This window comes from Arachis hypogaea, chromosome 4 (genome assembly GCF_003086295.3).
Source record: "Arachis hypogaea cultivar Tifrunner chromosome 4, arahy.Tifrunner.gnm2.J5K5, whole genome shotgun sequence".
Classification (NCBI taxonomy): Eukaryota; Viridiplantae; Streptophyta; class Magnoliopsida; order Fabales; family Fabaceae; genus Arachis; species Arachis hypogaea.
The window spans coordinates 95,220,728-95,244,985 of NC_092039.1; positions in this window are offsets into that span (position 1 = coordinate 95,220,728).

A 24,258-nucleotide genomic window follows, 5' to 3' on the forward strand; every position below is an offset into this window, starting at 1 on the left:
GCCTGAAAATGAAGACAAGAGGCTGCAGAGTGGACCTGGGAGGAATCAATCAATCATTTATTCATTCATTCACATTTTAGGTTTTAGATGTAGGTTTCTAGAGAGACAGGTTCTCTCCTCTCTCTAGGTTTAGGGTCTTTAGTCTTATTTCTTCTTAGCTTCAGAATTTTATCTTGCTTTAATTTAGTTTTTTTTACCTTTTATTGTTCTAGTATCTTAGTTTATCTTCTCTTGTTGATTTCTTTATTTTCCCAATTTAGTTTATGAACTCTTCTTGTTAGATTCAATTTCTTTTTAATGCAATTTGAGGTATTTCATGTTTATTACTTCTTTCTTTAATTGTTGGTTATTGATTCCTTGCATTTGTTAATCCTAGATTTTACTATTTCTTATTACTTTTCTATGCTTTTATTTGGTACCTTCTAAGTGTTTGATAAAATGCTTGGTTGGATTTTAATTTAGATTTTTGTGTTCTTGACTTGGATTGATTAATTAGAGACTCTTGAGTTATCAAAATTCTTTTGTTGATTGGTGATTGAAAGTTACTAGTTGGCTTGAGCCTCACTAAATCTAGTCTTTGATTAGGACTTGTGAACTTAAGTTGATTTTGCTCGCCTGACTTTCGTTCATTTGTTAGAGGATAACTAAGTGAAACCGATTTGCACTTACCATCACAATTGATGATGATAATGAGGATAAGAATTTCAATTCTCAATCCTTGCTAGGACCTTTCTTAGTTGTTAGTTTATTTTTCTTGCAATTTATATTTTATTGTTCCTTATTTCAAAACTCCAAAAAGAAGTACATCATAACTAACAATAAACACACTTCCCTGCAATTCCTTGAGAGACGACCCGAGGCTTGAATACTTCGGTTTATTTTTATTGGGGTTTGTACTTATGACAACCTAATTAAATGTTGACCAAGGATTGCTTGTCGGTTTAGAACTATACTTGCAACGAAGTTATTTTGAGAAATTCTTTACCGACATTTTTCCTCCGTCATAGGTTCATTAAGTCTATACTGAAATAGTTTAACTTTTCATATTATACCTAACCCTAGACGCAACTCAAGAACTAACTATATTGCTCCTAGTTCGTTTGCTAATTTTTATTTATTTCTGTCATTAAAACTTTTCTGACTTTTTCTTCGATTTTTATCTTTTCTTCAACTTTTTATCTTTTCTTTATCTTTGCCTCACTAATATGTAATTACCACTCCCTAAGTGTTTTATGAAGGTAATTATGAGATTCTGAGCTTAAAGTTGTCTTTCTAAAGCTTTTACGAAAAATTACATTTTTTTTGAATTATTTTATTTTTTTAATTATTATTTTTAATTAAATAATATTATTTAATATTTTATTATTATTTTTTATTTTATTATTAAATTTTTGAAATTTTAATTCTTTTTAACTTTTACTTTACAAATTCACTTTTTACCACCCGTAACTTTTAATATTTTTATTTTAACCACCCTAACTTTTGGAAATTACAAAATAATCCCCCCAAACACAAAAATATTTACTTTATTGCCCTTTTTAAGATCTAAAGCCTGTTCTTCATTATTCTTCACCACACTCAAAGTGTTTTTCGTGTTCTTCATAAATTCTTCAGATTCTTTCTTTGTTTTCACCCGTTTTTCAATTTTTTCAATAACTAATTTTTACCAAAATTCATAATAAATTAGCAGCCACTAAAATCGCATCTTTTTCACTTGATTTCAACACTAAATCAACCCCCAATTTAAGTCCTAGGGTTTGTTTTTCCAGCTGCACTCAGGAATATGTTTCGTAGCTTGAATATCATCAAATTTCATCAAAATTTCAACAAAATTTCACCAAGAATAACTCATATAAGCAATCAATTTCAAGCATAACCAAAGCATACAAAAATCACCGAAATCAAACACAATTAATCAAGATTAATTTCACTAAATCATACTTTGATTTGTTGCTCCTAATTTCGGTTATGCTTCAAGTGTTCTTTAAGCATGTTTTCCTCCTAAATCACATCAAGAACAACTTTAAACACAAAAATTCTCAACTGACTGAACCTTTATATGAGTGTTAGGATGAGATTCCTTACCTTAACCATGCTGGTATTTGAGGTTTGTTAGCCCTCAAGTGAAGTTAAGCATGATTTCTAAGGAAAAACATCAAGAAAGCACATGTTTAAGCATGTTTCCTTGAAAACCGAATTGAAGAAGGAGGGAGGCAGCCATCTGATGCGTGAGCATCTTTCCTATCTTTTCTTACTGAATTTGCATTCAAATTGTTGTGTTTAATCAAGATTTAAATATATTTTAGCCATTATGGATGCTACTTTGAATTGTGTACAATTCTGTTTATTAAGTAGCATTCGGATGGATTTGATGGTGTTTCTGTAGAAAAAGAGAAGAAAATGAATGATGCTGTCAACCCTGACCTCCCTGTGTAACACCCTAATTATCCTAAGCCTTACCTCATGCCATAAAGCAAAGGTTAATCAAAGGTTATGACAATTCTAAGGCTTATACATATTATGTAGAAAAAATAATATATTCTAGAAGTCTGATGAAGGATTAAGCTCAAAGTGAGAGTCCGAAAAGTGCAAAACATTCACACGAAGCTACACTAAACGAAGCACAAGATATAGCACAAATACCGAGTCATATGAATGGACTTATCAAAAGAATATAATCATAGGGATCTAGCTTCCGCTCACGGAGTTTAAGCCGGCTAGTTATATACAGACATACAAAATTTAGACAGATAAAACAACTTATACAAATTTTCTCTCAAAGTAAGTCTCTAGGCAAAATAAATACAAAAGTGAGAGATCTTAAACAAAATAATAAAAAAGACTTCAAAATATGATAGAGGTCCTCCGCTCTGTCACCACCAAGCAACTCACTGAGGTGGGTTGTGACCTGCATATGAAAACAACAACAAAGTATGGAATGAGAACCGGAGGTTCTCAGTATGGTAACAGTGCCTAATAATGTAATATATAAGGTTTCGGGATGCCGAAGGCAATCCTAGAACTTCACATCAATACAGAATATTCAAGCCTTAACAAAATAAATTAACTTAAACCATAAACCATAAACAGGGTTATCTAAAGTTAGGGAATTTCTAACTATTACTAAACCACACCGCTGTATCCCACAGCCGTCGCCAACCTACCCTCCATGCAACCCCATTGCCACCGCCTACCTATCTTCCTCAGCAACAGACAATCACAGATAATGCAAGTAAGTAAAACACAGATAGTATTCATATATAACAAGTAACTCAAGAAGCAAGTAGGCATATTATACAATTAGGGAAACTCAAGTAATCAAAGCAAACAAACACATAAGAGATGCATATGATGAATGCATGTCCTATTAGCTCGTGATATCACTTGTCGATCTATAAATGCCAATCCGACACATCCTTTCAGATGTAGCTTTTCTGCCACACCCACGGATATAGTGCCGGGCACACTCTATTGACCCACGGATATAGTGTTGGGCACACTCACATGCGTAACCCAAGGATATAGTGCCTAGCACACTCTTGAAGTAGAAAAGGTTATTAATCATAATTCATTCACAGTGATATAGTGCCTGGCACACTCTCCACATTCAACAAGATCATCATCCTTTTCTAAGTCCTCAACTCATCATAACCATCATCAATTTCCATTCCGAACTCATTAGTTCATCAGTTTCTCAAATCATTGTCAGTAATCACCAAGTTCACTACTCTTCCTTCTCTTTCAACCAAACTCATCCCCAATACACCAGAAACCTAAACCTCTGTTCTCTAACTTTTCAAGGTTATACCCAGATAATTCCACCTAAGACCTTCTCTATGTTTAACATCCAAAAACAAGCCAAAAAGTCTTAAATAGGTGTCACAGAAATTTACAAGCTTGTTGGGAAGGTGAAGTAGTTAAAAATAATATTTTAGTTGAAAAACAGGGCATGTGCATACGCACAAGGGTGTGCGTGCGCACACCCAGGAAGGTTTTAAAAATGTGTGGGTACGCATAGAGGTGTGCGTGCACACAAGTGTAAAATTTTCCAATTCTATCCGCTCGCACAAGGTGTCCAAATGCCCTCAACAGAATGCACCTTCCAACGTGTGCGTGCGCACAGGGGTGTGCGTGCGCACAGCTTGAAAAACTTTGTTGGTTGTGTATGCGCGTTGGTCGTGCTAGCGCTCTCAACAGCAAGACTTCCCCTGTGTGTGTGTGCGCATAGATTCAAAATCTCACAGGGGTGTGCGTGCATACAAGGCTGTGTGTACGCACACAAACCAGAAATCACAAATTCTGCAGCATGCACATAATTCAGATTTTGACACCAAACTTTGAATAATCATAACTTCCGCTACAAAAATCCATTTCCTACAAACTTTATACCCATTTAAAGATTTTTCAATGAAATTTAATTTAAAGCAAAATTCAACAAATTTTGAAAACTGATGCTCAAGTTATGATCCATCAAAGTTCACTAAAAATATACTTTTACTAAAACTCCCAAAACCTCAATTTTACTAAAACTCCTAATTCAAAACCAAACTTATCACAATCCAAACAATACCAAAACAACATAAAAGTCTATACCATTTCTCTCCCAACTCAACCATCCATAATATCTCAATTACACCATTCAACACCATCAAAACCCTTAATCATCAACATCCAAAACCATCATAAACACTCATAATCATCATCAACCAACAACAACATCAACAACCACTACCAATCCTCATCAATTTCAATAATCATCACCAAACAATATCTAACATTATCCAAATTCATCAAAATGTTTATTCCTTACATTATCCTCATAAGACTCACATCCTTCACCAATTGTCATCAATATTAATATTCATACTCCTCCTCAATTAATCTCAACATTATCAATTATTATCAACATTCACTTTTCCACAATCCTCATAAACCATAATAAATCACAAAACTTATCATCAATCTTTATAGTCATTAATTACCAATAATCAACATAAAAATTCATATATTCCACATCCCAAAACTCTATATCATCATCACCACCATACAACTTATCTTTAAACATCAAAATCACAGACAATTAAACATACACCCAAACATCCAATCCTATCTTAAGGTCAACTAGCCTAAGGTTCATGAAACATCACATATTATATAAAGAAAACCGAAACTATACCTTGGCTGATTATCCTCCATGCACGAAACCACCAAAAAGCCAAGACAACTCCAAAAAGTACCAAAGCTCAAACTAACAACATATATATCACCAAAATCAAAACCTAAAAACCATAACATACAACACTACAAGGCTATATGATGAACTTTACCTTGTCCAAATAGGATTGGGGCAAATCTCAATAATTATCTGCTACTAGAGATCACCTAAACAACCAAAACCACAAAATCTACTCAAAATCCATAACAAAAAAATACATAGAAACTAGGGCAGGGAATTGGAGCTTGGGACCCAATTTCTTACCAATACTTAGATAGAAATGAAGTTGGCAAGAGCTTTGCGTGGCCAGAAACGGCTTGTAAATAGGAACTCCGTAGCTCAAGATATGGCTTCCAGAAGGTGATGATGAATAGTAACATCACCCTCTTCTCCTCTCTTCTCTATGATGCGCCCTGGTGCATGAAATTGCAATCACACTTTTGCAATCCCGCACAACTAACCAGCAAGTGCATTGGGTCGTCCAAGTAATACCTTACGTGAGTAAGGGTCGATCCCACGGAGATTGTCAGCTTGAAGCAAGCTATGGTTATCTTGTAACTCTTAGTCAGGATATCAATAATTATCAGGGTTGATTGTAAAAAGCAAAAGAACGTGAAATAAGTACTTGTTTTGCAGTGATGGGGAACAAGTTGAGGTTTTGGAGATGCTCTGTCTTCCGAATCTCTGCTTTCCTACTGTCTTCTTCTTCAAACACGCAAGGCTCCTTCCATGGCAAGCTGTATGTAGGGTTTCACCGTTGTCAATGGCTACCTCCCATCCTCTCAGTGGAAATGTTCAATGCACCCTGTCAAGGCACGGCTATCCATCTGTCGGTTCTCAATCAGGCCGGAATAGAATCCAGTGATTCTTTTGCGTCTGTCACTAACGCCCCGCCTTCAGAAGTTTGAAGCTCGTCACAGTCATTCAATCCTTGAATCCTACTCAGAATACCACAGACAAGGTTTAGACCTTCCGGATTCTCTTGAATGCCGCCATCAGTTCTAGCTTATACCACGAAGATTCTGATTAAAGAATCCAAGAGATATCTACTTAATCTAAGGTAGAACGGAGGTGGTTGTCAGGCACACGTTCATAGTTGAGAATGATGATGAGTGTCACGGATCATCACATTCATCCGGTTTAAGAACAAGTAATATCTTAGAATGGAAGCAAGCATGATTGAATGAAAAAACAGTAGTAATTGCATTAATCCATCAAGACACAGCAGAGCTCCTCACCCCCAACCATGGGGTTTAGAAACTCATGCCGTGGAAGGTACACAAAGAAACGTGTAAAGTGTCATGAGGTACAGATACAATGTCAAAAGATCCTATTAATAGTGAACTAGTAACCTAGGGTATACAGAAATGAGTAAATGACGTAAAAATCCACTTCTGGGTCCACTTAGTGTGTGCTTGGGCTGAGCATTGAAGCTTTCATGTGTAGAGACCTTTTCTGGAGTTAAACGCCAGCTTTCATGCCAGTTTGGGCGTTTAACTCCAATTTTTATGCCAGTTCCAGCGTTAAACGCTGGAAATTCTGAGGCTGATTTGCAACGCCGGTTTGGGCCATCAAATCTCGGGCAAAGTATGGACTATTACACATTGCTGGAAAGCCTAGGATGTCTACTTTCCAACGCCGTTGAGAGCGCACCAATTGGGCTTCTGTAGCTCTAGAAAATCCACTTCGAGTGCAGGGAGGTCAGAATCCAACAGCATCTGCAGTCCTTTTCAGCCTCTGAATCAGATTTTTTGCTCAGGACCCTCAATTTCAGCCAGAAAATACCTGAAATCACAGAAAAACACACAAACTCATAGTAAAGTCTAGAAAGGTGAATTTTAACTAAAAAATAATAAAAATATACTAAAAACTAACTAGATCATACTAAAAACACACTAAAAATAATGCCAAAAAGCGTATAAATTATCCGCTCATCACAACACCAAACTTAAATTGTTGCTTGTCCCCAAGCAACTGAAAATCAAAGTAGGATGAAAAGAAGAGAATATACTATAGACTCCAAAATATCAAGGAAACTTAGCTCCAATTAGATGAGCGGGACTAGTAGCTTTTTGCTTCCGAACAGTTTTGGCATCTCACTTTATCCTTTGAAGTTCAGAATGATTGGCATCTATAGGAACTCAGAACTCAGATAGTGTTATTGATTCTCCTAGTTGAGTATAATGATTCTTGAACATAGCTAGTGTATGAGTCTTGGCTGTGGCCCAAAGCACTCTGTCTTCCAGTATTACCACCGGATACATACATGCCACAGACACATAATTGGGTGAACCTGTTCAGATTGTGACTCAGCTTTGCTAGAGTCCCCAATTAGAGGTGTCCAGGGTTCTTAAGCACACTCTTTTTGCCTTGGTTCACAACTTTATTTCTTTCTTTTTCTTTCTTTTTCTTTTCTTTTTTCGAAATTTTTTTTGTATTCACTGCGTTTTCTTGCTTCAAGAATCAATCTGATGATTTTTTTAGATCCTCAATAACAGTTCTCTTTTTCCCTCATTCTTTCAAGAGCCAACAATTTTAACATTCTCAAAACAACAAATTCAAAAGACATATGCACTGTTCAAGCATTCATTCAGAAAACAAAAAGTATTGTCACCACATCAAACTAATTCAACTAGTTTCAAAGATAAATTTGAAATCCTGTACTTCTTGTTCTTTTGTGATTAAAGCATTTTTCATTTAAGAGAGGTGATAGATTCATAGGACATTCATAGCTTTAAGACATGAATTTTAAATTTTATTAATTATGAATTAAGAACAAGACTCAAAAATAGATATAATATGAGACTAAAAATAGAAAACAAAAATTTAAATAGGCTCCTAATGATAGAGGTTTTTCACAGAGTTAGGACTCAACAACCTTGATTTTGAGAAGTGGATGCTCCCTCAAATTGAGGGGAGAACTTTTGGCGTTTCAGTTCTTGAAGTTCACGCCCCTGCTTCTCTTGTTCCTTCAGCAATTTGCAGAGCATGCAGTTCTGATTCTGCTGTTCTTCCTTAAGTTGCTCCATAGTCTCTTGCAACTTGGTGATAGATGCTTCTAGGCTGGCCCAGTAGCCAATTTCAGGAAATTCAGGGAGGAATTCCTGCGCCCTCCTCTTGATAGAGTTGTCTTGTATTTGTCCTTCCATTGACTTCTTGGTGATTGGGTGTTCAATGGGTATGAACTCATCTACTCCCATCTTCACCCCAGCCTCTTTACAGAGCAAGGAGATCAAGCTTGGGTAAGCCAGTTTGGCTTCAGTGGAATTCTTATTTGCAATTGTGTAGATCTCACAAGCAATCACATGATGGACCTCCACTTCTTTTTCAAGCATAATGCAATGAATCATCACTGCTCTCTTGATGGTGACCTTAGAACGGTTGCTAGTGGGCAATATGGAACGCCCAATAAAGTCTAGCCAACCTCTTGCAATTGGCTTGAGGTCTCCCCTCTTGAGTTGGTTTGGGACACCCTTTGAATTGGTTATCCACTTAGTCCCAGGGAGGCATATGTCCTCTAGAACTTGATCCAACCCTTTATCTGCTCTCACCATCCTCCTATTAAAGGATTCAGGATCATCTTGCAGTTGAGGTAGTTTGAAGATTTCTCTTATTTTGTCCAGATGGAAGTACATAACTTTCCCTCTGACCATGGTTCTGTAGGTATGGTAAGCAGTTCCAGTCATTCTCTGCTTATCTGTTAGCCACAGATTTGAGTAGAATTCCTGAACCATGTTCCTTCCAACCTTTATTTCAGGATTGGTTAGAACTTCCCATCCTCTGTTTCGAATTTGCTCTTGGATCCCCGGATATTCATCTTCTTTCAGATCAAATTTAACTTCCGGGATCACTGACCTCAGACCCATTATTTTGTGATAATGGTCTTCATGTTCTTTGGTTAAGAACTTCTCTTGATTCCAAAGATTCTTTGGATTAGTCTCTTTCTTTCCTCTTAAATTGGTTTGTTTTCCCTTAGGAGCCATGATCTTGATGAATCTTGGCTTAGTGATCACAGAAAAGCACACCAAACTTAGAGGTTTGCTTGTCCTCAAGCAAAAGAAAAGAAAGAAGAGAGAGAGAGGAAGAGGAAATTCGAATGGTGTGGTGGAAAGGGGGAGCCAAACGTGAATTTATAAGGTGGGGAGGGGAGTTTTCGAAAAAAAGAGAGATTTGAAAGGAGAATTGAGAAGATATGGAAAGAAATTGAGAAAAGGGTGATTTTTTTGAACAAAATTTGGGAATGATTTGAGAGATTTGAAGAGTGATTTTAGATATTTGAAAATTTGAAAGTAAATGATGAGAGATTGAAATGTATTTTTGTAGAAAAATTTGAGTAAGAAAAGGAAAGTTTGAAAAAATTTGATTTGAAAACAAAATTGTGGTCCCCCCCACCTTTCTGGCGTTAAACGCCCAGAATGGCACCCATTCTGGCGTTTAACGCCCAATTGATGCCCCTTTTGGGCGTTTAACGCCCAGCCAGGTGCCCTGGCTAGCGTTAAACGCCAGAAACCCTTTATCACTGGGCGTTTTTCTGAACACCCAGGATGCTGCACACCTGGCGTTAAACGCCCAGAATGGTGCCCATTCTGGCGTTTAACGCCCAAATGGCACCATTCCTGGCGTTAAACGCCCAGAATGATACCCATTCTGGCGTTTAACGCCCAAAATGCCCCTTACTGGCGTTTTTTCGCCAGTAAGCTCTTTTTCTCTGCTTTTTGAGCTGAATCCTTCTGTAACTCTGTGAATTCCTTCATTTTTGATATTTGCCTCTGTAAGAACAATTCATATAACCTCCTAATGACTGGGTTGCCTCCCAGCAACCGCTTCTTTACTGTCTTTAGTTGGACCTTCACTGAGAATCACTCAAGTCTCAGTTTTGAGCATTCCTGCTCAAAATTTCCTTCAAGATAATGCTTGATTCTCTGTCCATTAACAATGAACTTTTTGTCAGAATCAGTATCCTGAAGCTCAACATATCCATATGGTGACACTTCTGTAATCACATACGGACCCCTCCACCGGGATTTAAGCTTTCCTGGAAACAGTCTGAGCCTAGAGTTGAAGAGCAGAACTTTTTGTCCTGGCTCAAAGACTCTGGTTGACAACTTCTTGTCATGCCACTTCTTTGCCTTTTCCTTATAAATTTTTGCATTTTCAAAGGCATTGAGTCTGAACTCCTCTAGCTCATTTAGCTGAAGCAATCTTTTTTCACCAGCCAACTGAGCATCCATGTTTAGGAATCTGGTTGCCCAGTAGGCTTTATGTTCCAGTTCCACGGGCAGATGACAGGCCTTTCCATACACCAGTTGGTATGGAGAGGTTCCTATAGGAGTCTTGAATGCTGTTCTGTATGCCCACAGAGCATCATCCAAGCTCTTTGCCCAATCCTTCCTTCGGGCTATCACAGTCCGTTCCAGGATTCTCTTTAGCTCTCTGTTAGAGACTTCAGCTTGCCCATTTGTCTGTGGATGATACGGAGTTGCCACTTTGTGGCTAATTCCATATCTAACCATAGCAGAGTGTAGCTGTCTATTGCAGAAATGAGTGCCCCCGTCACTGATTAGCACTCTGGGAATGCCAAACCTGCTGAAAATATTTTTCTAGAGGAATTTCAGTACGGTCTTGGTATCATTAGTGGGTGTAGCAATCACTTCTACCCACTTAGATACATAATCCACTGCCACCAGAATGTAAGTGTTTGAGTATGATGGTGGGAATGGCCCCATGAAGTCAATTCCCCATACATCAAACAATTCTATCTCTAATATCCCTTGTTGAGGCATGGCATATCCATGAGGCAGGTTACCAGCTCTTTGGCAACTGTCACAGTTACGCACAAACTCTCGGGAATCTTTATAGAGAGTAGGCCAGTAGAAGCCACATTGGAGGACTTTAGTGGCTGTTCGCTCACTTCCAAAATGTCCTCCATACTGTGATCCATGGCAGTGCCATAGGATCCTTTGTGCTTCTTCTCTGGGTACACATCTGCGGATCACTCCGTCAGCACATCTCTTAAAGAGATATGGTTCATCCCATAGGTAGTACTTGGCATCTGAAATTACTTTCTTTCTCTGCACGTAGCTGTACTCTTTGGGTATGAACCTCACAGCTTTATAATTTGCAATATCTGCAAACCATGGAGTTTCCTGAATGGCAAAGAGTTGCTCATCTGGGAAAGTCTCAGAAATCTCAGTAGAAGGGAGGGACGCCCCAGCTACTGGTTCTATTCGGGACAGATGATCAGCTACTTGGTTCTCTGTCCCTTTTCTGTCTCTTATTTCTATATCAAACTCTTGCAGAAGCAACACCCATCTTATAAGCCTGGGTTTTGAATCCTGCTTTGTGAGTAAGTATTTAAGAGCAGCATGGTCAGTGTACACAACTACTTTGGATCCCACTAGATAGGATCTAAACTTGTCAATGGCATAGACCACTGCAAGTAACTCTTTTTCTGTGGTTGTGTAGTTCTTCTGTGCGTCATTTAGAACACGGCTGGCATAGTAAATGACGTGTAGAAGCTTGTTATGCCTCTATCCCAACACTGCACCAATGGTATGGTCACTGGCATCACACATTAGTTCAAATGGCAATGTCCAATCTGGTGCAGAGATGACTGGTGCTGTGACCAGCTTAGCTTTCAGGGTCTCAAATGCCTGCAGACACTGTGTGTCAAACACAAATGGTGTGTCAGCAGCTAACAGGTTACTCAAAGGTTTTGCAATTTTCGAAAAATCCTTTATAAACCTTCTGTAGAATCATGCATGCCCCAGAAAGCTTCTGATTGCCTTAACATTGGCAGGTGGTGGTAATTTTTCAATTACCTCTACCTTTGCCTTATCCACCTCTATTCCCCTGCTTGAAATTTTGTGCCCAAGGACAATTCCTTCAGTCACCATAAAGTGACATTTCTCCCAGTTTAAAACCAGGTTAGTCTCTTGGCACCTTTTCAAGACAAGTGCTAGGTGATTAAGACAGGAGCTAAATGAGTCTCCATATACTGAAAAGTCATCCATGAAGACTTCCAGAAATTTCTCTACCGTATCTGAGAAGATAGAGAGCATGCACCTCTGAAAGGTTGCAGGTGCATTGCACAGACCAAAAGGCATCCTCCTGTAGGCAAACACGCCAGAAGGGCAAGTGAATGCTGTTTTCTCTTGGTCCTGAGGATCTACTGCAATTTGGTTGTAGCCTGAATAGCCATCCAAAAAGCAGTAATAATCATGGCCAGCTAGTCTTTCTAGCATTTGGTCTATGAATGGTAATGGAAAATGATCCTTTCTGGTGGCTGTATTGAGCCTTCTGTAGTCAATACACATGTGCCACCCTGTGACTGTCCTTGTAGGAACCAGTTCATTTTTTTCATTATGAACCATTGTCATGCCTCCCTTTTTGGGAACAACTTGGACAGGGCTCACCCAGGGGCTATCAGAAATAGGATAAATAATCCCAGCCTCTAGTAATTTAGTGACTTCTTTCTGCACCACCTCCTTCATGGCAGGATTTAGCCTCCTCTGTGGTTGGACCACTGGTTTGGCATTATCCTCCAATAGGATCTTGTGCATGCATCTAGCTGGGCTAATGCCCTTAAGATCACTTATAGACCACCCAAGAGCTGTCTTGTGTGTCCTTAGCACTTGAATCAGTGCTTCCTCTTCCTGTGAATTTAAAGCGGAGCTTATAATCACTGGAAAAGTTTCACCCCCTCCCAGAAATGCATATTTCAGGGATGGTGGTAGTGGTTTGAGTTCAGGTTTGGGAGGCTTATCCTCCTCCTGAGGAATTTTCGAAAATTCCTTTGCTTCCTCTGGTTTAGGTGGAGCATCTTTGAAGATGTCCTCAAGCTCTGATTCTAGGCTTTCAGTCATATTGATCTCTTCCACCAGAGAATCAATAATGTCAGCGCCCATGCAGTCATTTGGTGTGTCTGGATGCTGCATAGCTTTTACAGCATTCAACTTGAACTCATCCTCATTGACTCTTAAGGTGACTTCCCCTTTTTGTACATCAATGAGAGTTCGTCCAGTTGCTAGGAAGGGTCTTCCTAGAATGAGAGTTGCACTCTTGTGCTCCTCCATTTCCAGCACCACAAAGTCAGTTGGAAAGGCAAATGGCCCAACCTTGACAATCATGTCCTCAATTATGCCTGATGGGTGTTTAATGGAGCCATCAGCAAGTTGGAGGCATATCCGGGTTGGTTTGACTTCTCCAGTCAACCCAAGCTTTCTGATAGTGGATGCAGGTATTAGATTGATGCTTGCTCCAAGATCACATAGGGCTGTCTTGGTGCAAGCACCTTCTAATGTGCATGGTATCATAAAGCTTCCTGGATCTTGAAGCTTTTCTGGTAAGCTTTTTAATATGACTGCACTGCATTCTTCAGTGAGAAACACTTTTTCAGTTTCTCTCCAATCCTTCTTATGACTTAAGATTTCTTTCATGAACTTAGCATAAGAAGGTATTTGCTCAAGTGCCTCTGCAAACGGAATCTTTATTTCAAGAGTCCTCAGATAGTCTACAAAGCGGGCAAATTGCTTATCCTGCTCCGCTTGGCGGAGTTTTTGAGGATAAGGCATTTTGGCTTTATATTCTTCAACCTTAGATGCTGCAGGTTTATTCCTTACAGAAGTGGTTGAAGAAGCCTTGTTAGAGGGATTACTGTCAGCACTCTAAGGTGTCTGATTCTCCCTAGGCGTTTGAATGCCAGAACTGGGCAAGGAATGGGCGTTTAACGCCAACTTTCCTTCCCTTTCTGGCGTTTGAACACCAATGACATTCCTCTCTGGGCTCTTACTGTCCTCAGAGGGATTTTGAACAGTGGTTTGGTTGTCCTCTGTCAATTGTTCCTTGTTTGGCTTTTTACTCTTTTGAGCAGTGTTATTCAGGGTCTTCCCACTCCTCAATTGAACTGCTTGACATTCCTCTGTTATCTGTTTAGATATTTGCTGTTTTGCTTGATTCAACTGCAGTTCTATGCTCTTGTTAGCAACTTTAGTTTTATATAGCATCTCTTTAAAGTCTGCTAACTGTTCTGTCATCAGGAGCAATTGTTGATTAAGCTCAATTATCTGTTCTTGAGGATTAGGGTCAGTGACTACTGCCATGACTTCCTCTTTTGGAGAGAACTCATTGCTAGAGTACAAATATTGGTTTCTAGCAACAGTGTCTATAAGCTCTTGAGCTTCTTCAATTGTCTTCCTCATGTGTATAGATCCACCAGCTGAGTGGTCTAAAGACATCTGAGCTTTTTCTGTAAGCCCATAGTAGAAAATGTCTAACTGTACCCAATCTGAAAACATTTCAGAGGGACATTTCCTTAGCATACCTCTATACCTCTCCCAGGCATTGTAAAGGGATTCATTATCCTCTTGTTTAAAGCCTTGGATGTCCAGCCTTAGCTGTGTCATCCTCTTTGGAGGGTAAAAATGATTCAGAAATTTGTCTGACAGCTGTTTCCATGTCTTTATGCTTGCTGTAGGTTGGTTATTCAACCACCTTTTAGCTTGATCTTTTACAGCAAATGGAAAGAGTAATAGTCTGTAGACATCCTGATCCACCTCTTTATCATGTACTGTGTCAGCAATTTGTAAGAACTGTGCCAGAAACTCAGTAGGCTCTTCCTGTGGAAGACCGGAATACTGGCAATTTTGCTGCACTATGATAATGAGTTGAGGATTCAGCTCAAAGCTGCTTGCTTTGATGGGAGGTGTACATATGCTACTCCCATATGCAGCTGTAATGGGGTTAGCATATGACCCCAGAGTCCTTCTGGACTGATCAATTCCACTTAGGTCCATAATGGACAAAATATTTTTTTTTTTGAATTAAACGAAGAAAAAGAAAAATAAAATAAAACAAAAGAAAATTAAAGTAAAAATTCGAAAATCAAAAAGAAAATAAGATCAAAGCAAATTGAGAACTGAATCAATCAGTTAATTAAAAAGATTTTGGAAATAGCAATTAAAAATATATGATTGAAAAATTTTATGCAAAAGATTTGATTTTTGAAAAGAGGAAAGAGAAAAACAACAAAAAGACACCAAACTTAAAATTTTTAGAAAATCAAACACTAATTTTCGAAAATCTTTAAGGGAAAAACACAAAGAGGACACCAAACTTAGAATTTTTATGAATCAAAAAGGGACTAAGAACATGCAAAATCGAAAATTAAAAGAAAAACAAAAGCATGCAATTGACACCAAACTTAAAATATGAAACTAGACTCAACTAAAAGACTCTAAACCAACAAAAATAAAACAGTCCTAATCTAAGCAACAAGATAAGCCGTCAGTTGTCCAAACTCGAACAATCCCCGGCAATGGCGCCAAAAACTTGGTGCACGAAATTGCAATCACACTTTTGCAACCTCGCACAACTAACCAGCAAGTGCACTGGGTCGTCCAAGTAATACCTTGCGTGAGCAAGGGTCGATCCCACGGAGATTGTCGGCTTGAAGCAAGCTATGGTTATCTTGTAAATCTTAGTCAGGATATCAGAAATTATCAGGATTGATTTTAAAAAGCAAAAGAACATGAAATTGTTACTTGTTTTGCAGTAATGGAGAATAGGTTGAGGTTTGGAGATGCTCCATCTTCTGAATCTCTGCTTTCCTACTGTCTTCTTCTTCAAGCACGCAAGGCTCCTTCCATGGCAAGCTGTATGTAGGGTTTCACCGTTGTCAATGGCTACCTCCCATCCTCTCAGTGAAAATGTTCCTATGCTCTGTCACAGCATGGCTAATCATCTGTCGGTTCTCAGTCAGGCCGGAATAGAATCCAGTGATTCTTTTGCGTCTGTCACTAACGCCCCGCCTGCTAGGAGTTTGAAGCATGTCACAGTCATTCAATCATTGAATCCTACTCAGAATACCACAGACAAGGTTTAGACCTTCCGGATTCTCTTGAATGCCACCATCAGTTCTAGCTTATACCACGAAGATTCCGATTAAAGAATCCAAGAGATAACTACTTAATCTAAGGTAGAACGGAGGTGGTTGTCAGGCACGCATTCATAGTTGAGAATGATGATGATTGTCACGGATCATCACATTCATCCGGATTAAGAACAAGTATTATCTTAGAATGGAAGCAAGCATGATTGACTGAGAAACAGTAGTAATTGCATTAATTCATCAAGACACAGCAGAGCTCCTCACCCCCAATCATGGGGTTTAGAGACTCATGCCGTGGAAAGTACACAAAGAAAACGTGTAAAGTGTCATGAGGTACTGATACAATGTCAAAAGATCCTATTAATAGTAAACTAGTAACCTAGGGTGTACAGAAATGAGTAAATGACGTTAAAATCCACTTCTGGGTCCACTTGGTGTGTGCTTGGGTTGAGCAATGAAGAGTTTTCGTGTAGAGACCTTTTCTGGAGTTAAACGCCAGCTTTCATGCCAGTTTGGGCGTTTAACTCCAAGTTTTATGCCAGTTCCAGCGTTTAACGCTGGAATTCCTGAGGGTGACTTTGAGCGCCGGTTTGGGCCATCAAATCTTGGGCAAAGTATGGACTATCATATATTGCTGGAAAGCCCATGAAGTCTACTTTCCAATGACGTTGAGATCGCGCCAATTAGGCTTCTGTAGCTCCAGAAAATCCGCTTCAAGTGCAGGGAGGTCAGAATCCAACAGCATCTGCAGTCCTTTTTGGTCTCTGAATCAGATTTTTGCTCAGGACCCTCAATTTCAGCCAGAAAATACCTGAAATCACAGAAAAACACACAAACTCATAGTAAAGTCCAGAAAAGTGAATTTTAGCTAAAAACTAATAAAAATATACTAAAAACTAACTAAATCATACTAAAAACAATGCCAAAAAGCATACAAATTATCCGCTCATCACATGGTCACTGGCATCACACATTAGTTCAAATGGCAATGTCCAATCTGGTGCAGAGATGACTGGTGCTGTGACCAGCTTAGCTTTCAGGGTCTCAAATGCCTGCAGACACTGTGTGTCAAACACAAATGGTGTGTCAGCAGCTAGCAGGTTACTCAAAGGTTTTGCAATTTTCGAAAAATCCTTTATGAACCTTCTATAGAATCCTGCATGCCCCAGAAAGCTTCTGATTGCCTTAACATTGGCAGGTGGTGGTAATTTTTCGATTACCTCTACCTTTGCCTTATCCACCTCTATTCCCCTGCTTGAAATTTTGTGTCCAAGGACAATTCCTTCAGTCACCATAAAGTGACATTTTTCCCAGTTTAAAACCAGGTTAGTATCTTGGCACCTTTTCAGGACAAGTGATAGGTGGTTAAGACAGGAGCTGAAGGAGTCTCCATATACTGAGAAGTCATCCATGAAGACTTCAAGAAATTTCTCCACCATATCAGAGAAGATGGATAGCATGCATCTCTGAAAGGTTGCAGGAGCATTACACAGACCAAAAGGCATCCTTCTGTAGGCAAACACGCCAGAAGGGCAAGTAAATGCTGTTTTCTCTTGGTCCTGAGGATCTACTGAAATTTGGTTGTAACCTGAATAGCCATCCAAAAAGCAGTAATAATCATGACCAGCTAGTCTTTCTAGCATTTGGTCTATGAATGGTAAAGGAAAATGATCCTTTCTGGTGGCTGTATTGAGCCTTCTGTAGTCAATACACATACGCCACCCTGTGACTGTTCTTGTAGGAACCAGTTCATTTTTTTCATTATGAACTACTGTCATGCCTCCCTTTTTGGGGACAACTTGGACAGGGCTCACCCAGGGGCTATCAGAAATAGGATAAATAATCCCAACCTCCAGTAATTTAGTGACTTCTTTCTGCACCACCTCCTTCATGGCTGGATTTAGCCTCCTTTGTGGTTGGACCACTGGTTTGGCATTATCCTCCAACATGATCTTGTGCATGCATCTAGCTGGGCTAATGCCCTTAAGATCGCTTATGGACCACCCAAGAGCTGTCTTGTGTGTTCTTAGCACTTGAATCAGTGCTTCCTCTTCCTGTGGATTTAAAGAAGAGCTTATAATCACTGGAAAAGTGTCACCCTCTCCCAGAAATGCATACTTCAGGGATGGTGGTAGTGGTTTGAGTTCAGGTTTGGGAGGCTTATCCTCCTCCTGAGGAATTTTCGAAAATTCCTTTGTTTCCTCTAGTTCTTCTTGATCAGGTTGAGCATCTTTGAAGATGTCCTCAAGCTCTAATTCTAGGCTTTCAGTCATATTGATCTCTTCTACCAGAGAGTCAATAATGTCAGCGCCCATGCAGTCATTTGTTGTGTCTGGATGCTACATAGCTTTTACAGCATTCAACTTGAACTCATCCTCATTGACTCTCAGGGTTACTTCCCCTTTTTGTACATCAATGAGAGTTCGTCCAGTTGCTAGGAAAGGTCTTCCTAGAATGAGAGTTGCACTCTTGTGCTCCTCCATTTCCAGCACCACAAAGTCAGTTGGAAAGGCGAATGGCCCAACCTTGACAATCATATCCTCTATTATGCCTGATGGATGTTTAATGGAGCCATCAGCAAGTTGGAGGCATATCCGGGTTGGTTTGACTTCTCCAGTCAACCCAAGCTTTCTGATAGTGGATGCAGGTATTAGATTGATGCTTGCTCCAAGATCACATAGGGCTGTCTTGGTGCAAGCACCTTCTAATGTGCATGGTATCATAAAGCTTCCTGGATCTTGAAGCTTTTCTGGTAAGCTTTTCAGAATGACTGCACTGCATTCTTCAGTGAGAAATACTTTTTCAGTTTCTCTCCAATCCTTCTTATGACTTAAGATCTCTTTCATGAACTTAGCATAAGAAGGTATTTGCTCAAGTGCCTCTGCAAACGGAATCTTTATTTCAAGAGTCCTTAGATAATCTACAAAGCGGGCAAATTGCTTATCCTGCTCCGCTTGGCAGAGTTTCTGAGGATAAGGCATCTTGGCTTTATATTCTTCAACCTTAGTTGCTGTAGGCTTATTCCTTACAGAAGTGGTTAAAGAAGCCTTTTTAGAGGGATTACTGTCAGCACTCTCAGGTGTCTGATCCTCCCTTGGCGTTTGAACGCCAGGATTGGGTGGAAAATGGGCGTTTAACGCCAACTTTTCCCCTTTTCTGGCGTTTGAACACCAGAACTGGGCAGGGAATGGGCGTTTAACGCCAGCTTTCCCCCCTTTTCTGGCGTTTGAACGCCAAAAGTGTTCCTCTCTGGGCTCTTACTGTCCTTAGAGGGATTTTGAACAGTGGTTTGGTTATCCTCTGTCAATTGTTCCTTATTTGGCTTTTTGCTACTTTGAGCAGTGTTATTCAATGTCTTCCCACTCCTCAGTTGAACTGCTTGACATTCTTCTGTTATCTGTTTAGATATCTGCTGTTTTGCTTGATTCAACTGCAGTTCTATGTTCTTGTTAGCAACTTTAGTTTCATGGAGCATCTCTTTAAATTCTGCTAACTGTTCTGTCATCAGGAGCAATTGTTGATTAAGCTCAATCATCTGTTCTTGAGGATTAGGATCAGTGGCTACTGCCATGACTTCCTCTTTTGGGGAGAACTCATTGCTAGAGTACAAATATTGATTTCTAGCAACAGTGTCTATAAGCTCTTGAGCTTCTTCAATTGTCTTCCTCATGTGTATAGATCCACCAGCTGAGTAGTCTAAAGACATCTGAGCTTTTTCTGTAAGCCCATAGTAGAAGATGTCTAACTGCACCCACTCTGAAAACATTTCAGAGGGGCATTTTCTTAGCATACCTCTATACCTCTCCCAGGCATTGTAAAGGGATTCATTATCCTCTTGTTTAAAGCCTTGGATGTCCAGCCTTAGCTGTGTCATCCTCTTTGGAGGGTAAAAATGATTCAGGAATTTGTCTGATAACTGTTTCCATGTCTTTATGTTTGCTGTAGGTTGGTTATTCAACCACCTTTTAGCTTGATCTTTCACAGCAAATGGAAACAGTAATAATCTGTAGACATCCTGATCCACCTCTTTATCATGTACTGTGTCAGCAATTTGTAAGAACTGTGCCAAAAACTCAGTAGGTTCTTCCTGTGGAAGACCGGAATACTGGCAATTTTGCTGCACTATGATAATGAGTTGAGGATTTAGCTCAAAGCTGCTTGCTTTGATGGGAGGTGTACAGATGCTACTCCCATATGCAGCTGTAATGGGGTTAGCATATGACCCCAGAGTCCTTCTGGACTGATCAATCCCACTTAGATCCATAGTGGATAAAGGGAACTGATATGGATTGCAAATAGATAAATTTTGTTTTTTTTTTGAATTAACCGAAAAATAAAATAAAAACAAAGGGAAAATAAAAATTCGAAAATTAAAAGAAAATAAGATCAAAACAAATTGAAAACTGAATCAATTAGTTAATTAAAAAGATTTTGAGATTAGCAATTAGAAAGATATAATTGAAAAAAAAAATTTATGAAAAAGATTTGATTTTTGAAATGAGGAAAGAGAAAAACAACAAAATGACACCAAACTTAAAATTTTTAGAAAATCAAACACTAATTTTCGAAAATTTTAAGGGAAAAACACAAAGAGGACACCAAACTTAGAATTTTTAAGGATCAAAAAGGGACTAAGGACATGCAAATTCGAAAATTAAAAGAAAAGAAAAAGCATGCAATTGACACCAAACTTAAAATATGAAACTAGACTCAACTAAAAGACTCTAAACCAACAAAAATAAAACAGTCCTAATCTAAGCAACAAGATAAGCCGTCAGTTGTCCAAACTCGAACAATCTCCGGCAATGGCGCCAAAAACTTGGTGCACGAAATTGCAATCACACTTTTGCAATCCCGCACAACTAACCAGCAAGTGCAGTGGGTCGTCCAAGTAATACCTTACGTGAGTAAGGGTCGATCCCACGGAGATTGTCAGCTTGAAGCAAGCTATGGTTATCTTGTAACTCTTAGTCAGGATATCAATAATTATCAGGGTTGATTGTAAAAAGCAAAAGAACATGAAATAAGTACTTGTTTTGCAGTGATGGGGAACAGGTTGAGGTTTTGGAGATGCTCTGTCTTTCGAATCTCTGCTTTCCTACTGTCTTCTTCTTCAAACACGCAAGGCTCCTTCCATGGCAAGCTGTATGTAGGGTTTCACCGTTGTCAATGGCTACCTCCCATCCTCTCAGTGGAAATGTTCAACGCACCCTGTCACGGCACGACTATCCATCTGTCGGTTCTCAATCAGGCCGGAATAGAAGCCAGTGATTCTTTTGCGTCTGTCACTAACGCCCCGCCTTCAGGAGTTTGAAGCTCATCACAGTCATTCAATCCTTGAATCCTTGAATGCCGCCATGAGTTCTAGCTTATACCACGAAGATTCTGATTAAAGAATCCAAGAGATATCTACTTAATCTAAGGTAGAACGGAGGTGGTTGTTAGGCACACATTCATAGTTGAGAATGATGATGAGTGTCACGGATCATCACATTCATCCGGTTTAAGAACAAGTAATATCTTAGAATGGAAGCAAGCATGATTGAATGAAAAAACAGTAGTAATTGCATTAATCCATCAAGACACAGCAGAGCTCCTCACCCCCAACCATGGGGTTCAGAGACTCATGCCGTGGAAGGTACACAAAGAAACGTGTAAAGTGTCATGAGGTACAGATACAATGTCAAAAGATCCTATTAATAGTGAACTAGTAACCTAGGGTATACAGAAATGAGTAAATGACGTAAAAATCCACTTCTGGGTCCACTTAGTGTGTGCTTGGGCTGAGCATTGAAGCTTTCATGTGTAGAGACCTTTTCCGGAGTTAAACGCCAGCTTTCATGCCAGTTTGGGCATTTAACTCCAATTTTTATGCCAGTTCCAGCGTTAAACGCTGGAAATTCTGAGGCTGATTTGCAACGCCGGTTTGGGCCATCAAATCTCGGGCAAAGTATGGACTATTACACATTGCTGGAAAGCCCAGGATGTATAATTTCCAACGCCGTTGAGAGCGCGCCAATTGGGCTTCTGTAGCTCCAGAAAATCGACTTCGAGTGCAGGGAGGTCAGAATCCAACAGCATCTGCAGTCCTTTTCAGCCTCTGAATCAGATTTTTTGCTCAGGACCCTCAATTTCAGCCAGAAAATACCTGAAATCATAGAAAAACACACAAACTCATAGTAAAGTCCAGAAAGGTGAATTTTAACTAAAAACTAATAAAAATATACTAAAAACTAACTAGATCATACTAAAAACACACTAAAAACAATGCCAAAAAGCGTATAAATTATCCGCTCATCACGCCCCCTTTCTTATTTTGGGGTGGAAATGAGCTGAAATGCTCATTTAATGAGCATATATATGTTGGGCCTTGGGCCCGATTTGGGCCTAGTCCAATGCGTTAGAGTTTTAGGTTCGTTTGGCCCACTTTAGGCCAAAACCTTTAAAATTAGTGTCTAGTTTTCAATTCTAAATTATTTTTGTTCTTTCAAAACAATAGATCAATTTTTAAAATCTTATTTTCCAAAATACGCGGTACTGTACAGACTAGAGCCGGTACTTCCAGCTTAAGCGCCAGTACGCATTTTTATAAAAACTTTTCGAAAAAGATACATTTTCCAACTCAGAAAAATTCACTGAATCCAAATTTTACCTTTAAATTTTCAAATTAAAACTTTTGAATTTTGAATCTACTTTGAGCACTTAAAAATGATTATTTTTACTAAAGCGGTTAAGCCAATTCTTACACCCTGCACTCTAACAGAAATAACTCGAGCTACAGAGGTCGAATTAATGTAGTTTCAGTGGCATTAGAAAGCTAACTTTTAGAGCTTTCCAATGATGTATAATAGTTTATACTTCTTCTCCAGCAATTCGGCCTTGGTGGTGCCTAACTTGAGAAATCCCAAGTTAGGTGCCAAAGGAGACTCCACATGCCAAAACCATGCTGCAAGGGTGGTGCCTAACTTGGCTTTTCCCAAGTTAGGCCCCAAGACAAAGGAATACACACCCAAGTTCACTGCCACAGTGGCGCCTAACTTGGAAAACTCCAAGTTAGACGCCAACCTTGAATCAAGACATGGTCCCCCACGCTTCTCCAGGCATTCATTCGAAGATCTTTTATTAATTTTGATTAAAACTTTATTTTATTTACAAATAGGAAAAGATATTTTTTAGTTTTAGAAAATATATTTTACATTAATTAGGATTAGATATAAAAGGAAAAAGAATTAGCCTTTCGGGCTTTCATCTATCTCTTCTCTTCTACCTCATTCTGCAATTTATAGTTTTTCTGAATCCTAGTTTTCTCTCTGAACCATGAGCAACTAAACCCCCACTGTTAAGTTTACGAGCTCTATTTATTGTATGGATTGATACTATTACTTTTCTATTTTAATTCATGTACTGATTTCTATTTCAAGAATTATTTTTGTTCTTTATCTTATGAATCTGGGTGGAACGAAAGTATGACCCTGGTTCTAATTGAGTTCTTGTATAACTTGGAAAAGTTCTTTACTTGAATAACAACTTGAAAATAATTTCTCCTAAATTTCTAATTATCTGGACTTAACAGGATACATGATATATAATCTTGTTATATTTGGGTAATTAGGGTTTTTGTGGCACATAAACTAGAATTGAACTTAACCCTATAATTGGAATCAAGTGACCAAGGAATTGGCGGTTGATGAAGGTTAGAGGAGACTAAAAAGTTCTAAGGAATTAAGGTTTAGTCACATATAGTTTTCCATGAACTAAATCTTGCATGATTAAAATAGTTGGTAAAAAAAGTCAATTCGGAAGATATATATCTCTGAAACCTTAACTATTTTCTCCATATATATTCCACCTCAATTTACTGCTTATTTTCCGATTCTCTGAATTACTATTTGATGCATTTAAACTCTCAACACTCTTTTCTGTTTGTCTAACTAAGTAAATCATTTATCCATTGTTGCTTAATCTATCAATCCTCATGGGATCGACCCTCATTCACTTGAGGTACTACTTGGTACGACCCGGTGCACTTGCCAATTAGTTTGTGGTTATAAATTCTACACCACCATCTCACCTGATTTCCATCCATGAAAAGTTACATGGTTATGTAGAGGAAGAAGAGAGGATCATTTTGGTGTAATTAGAGTTTTGATTTGAG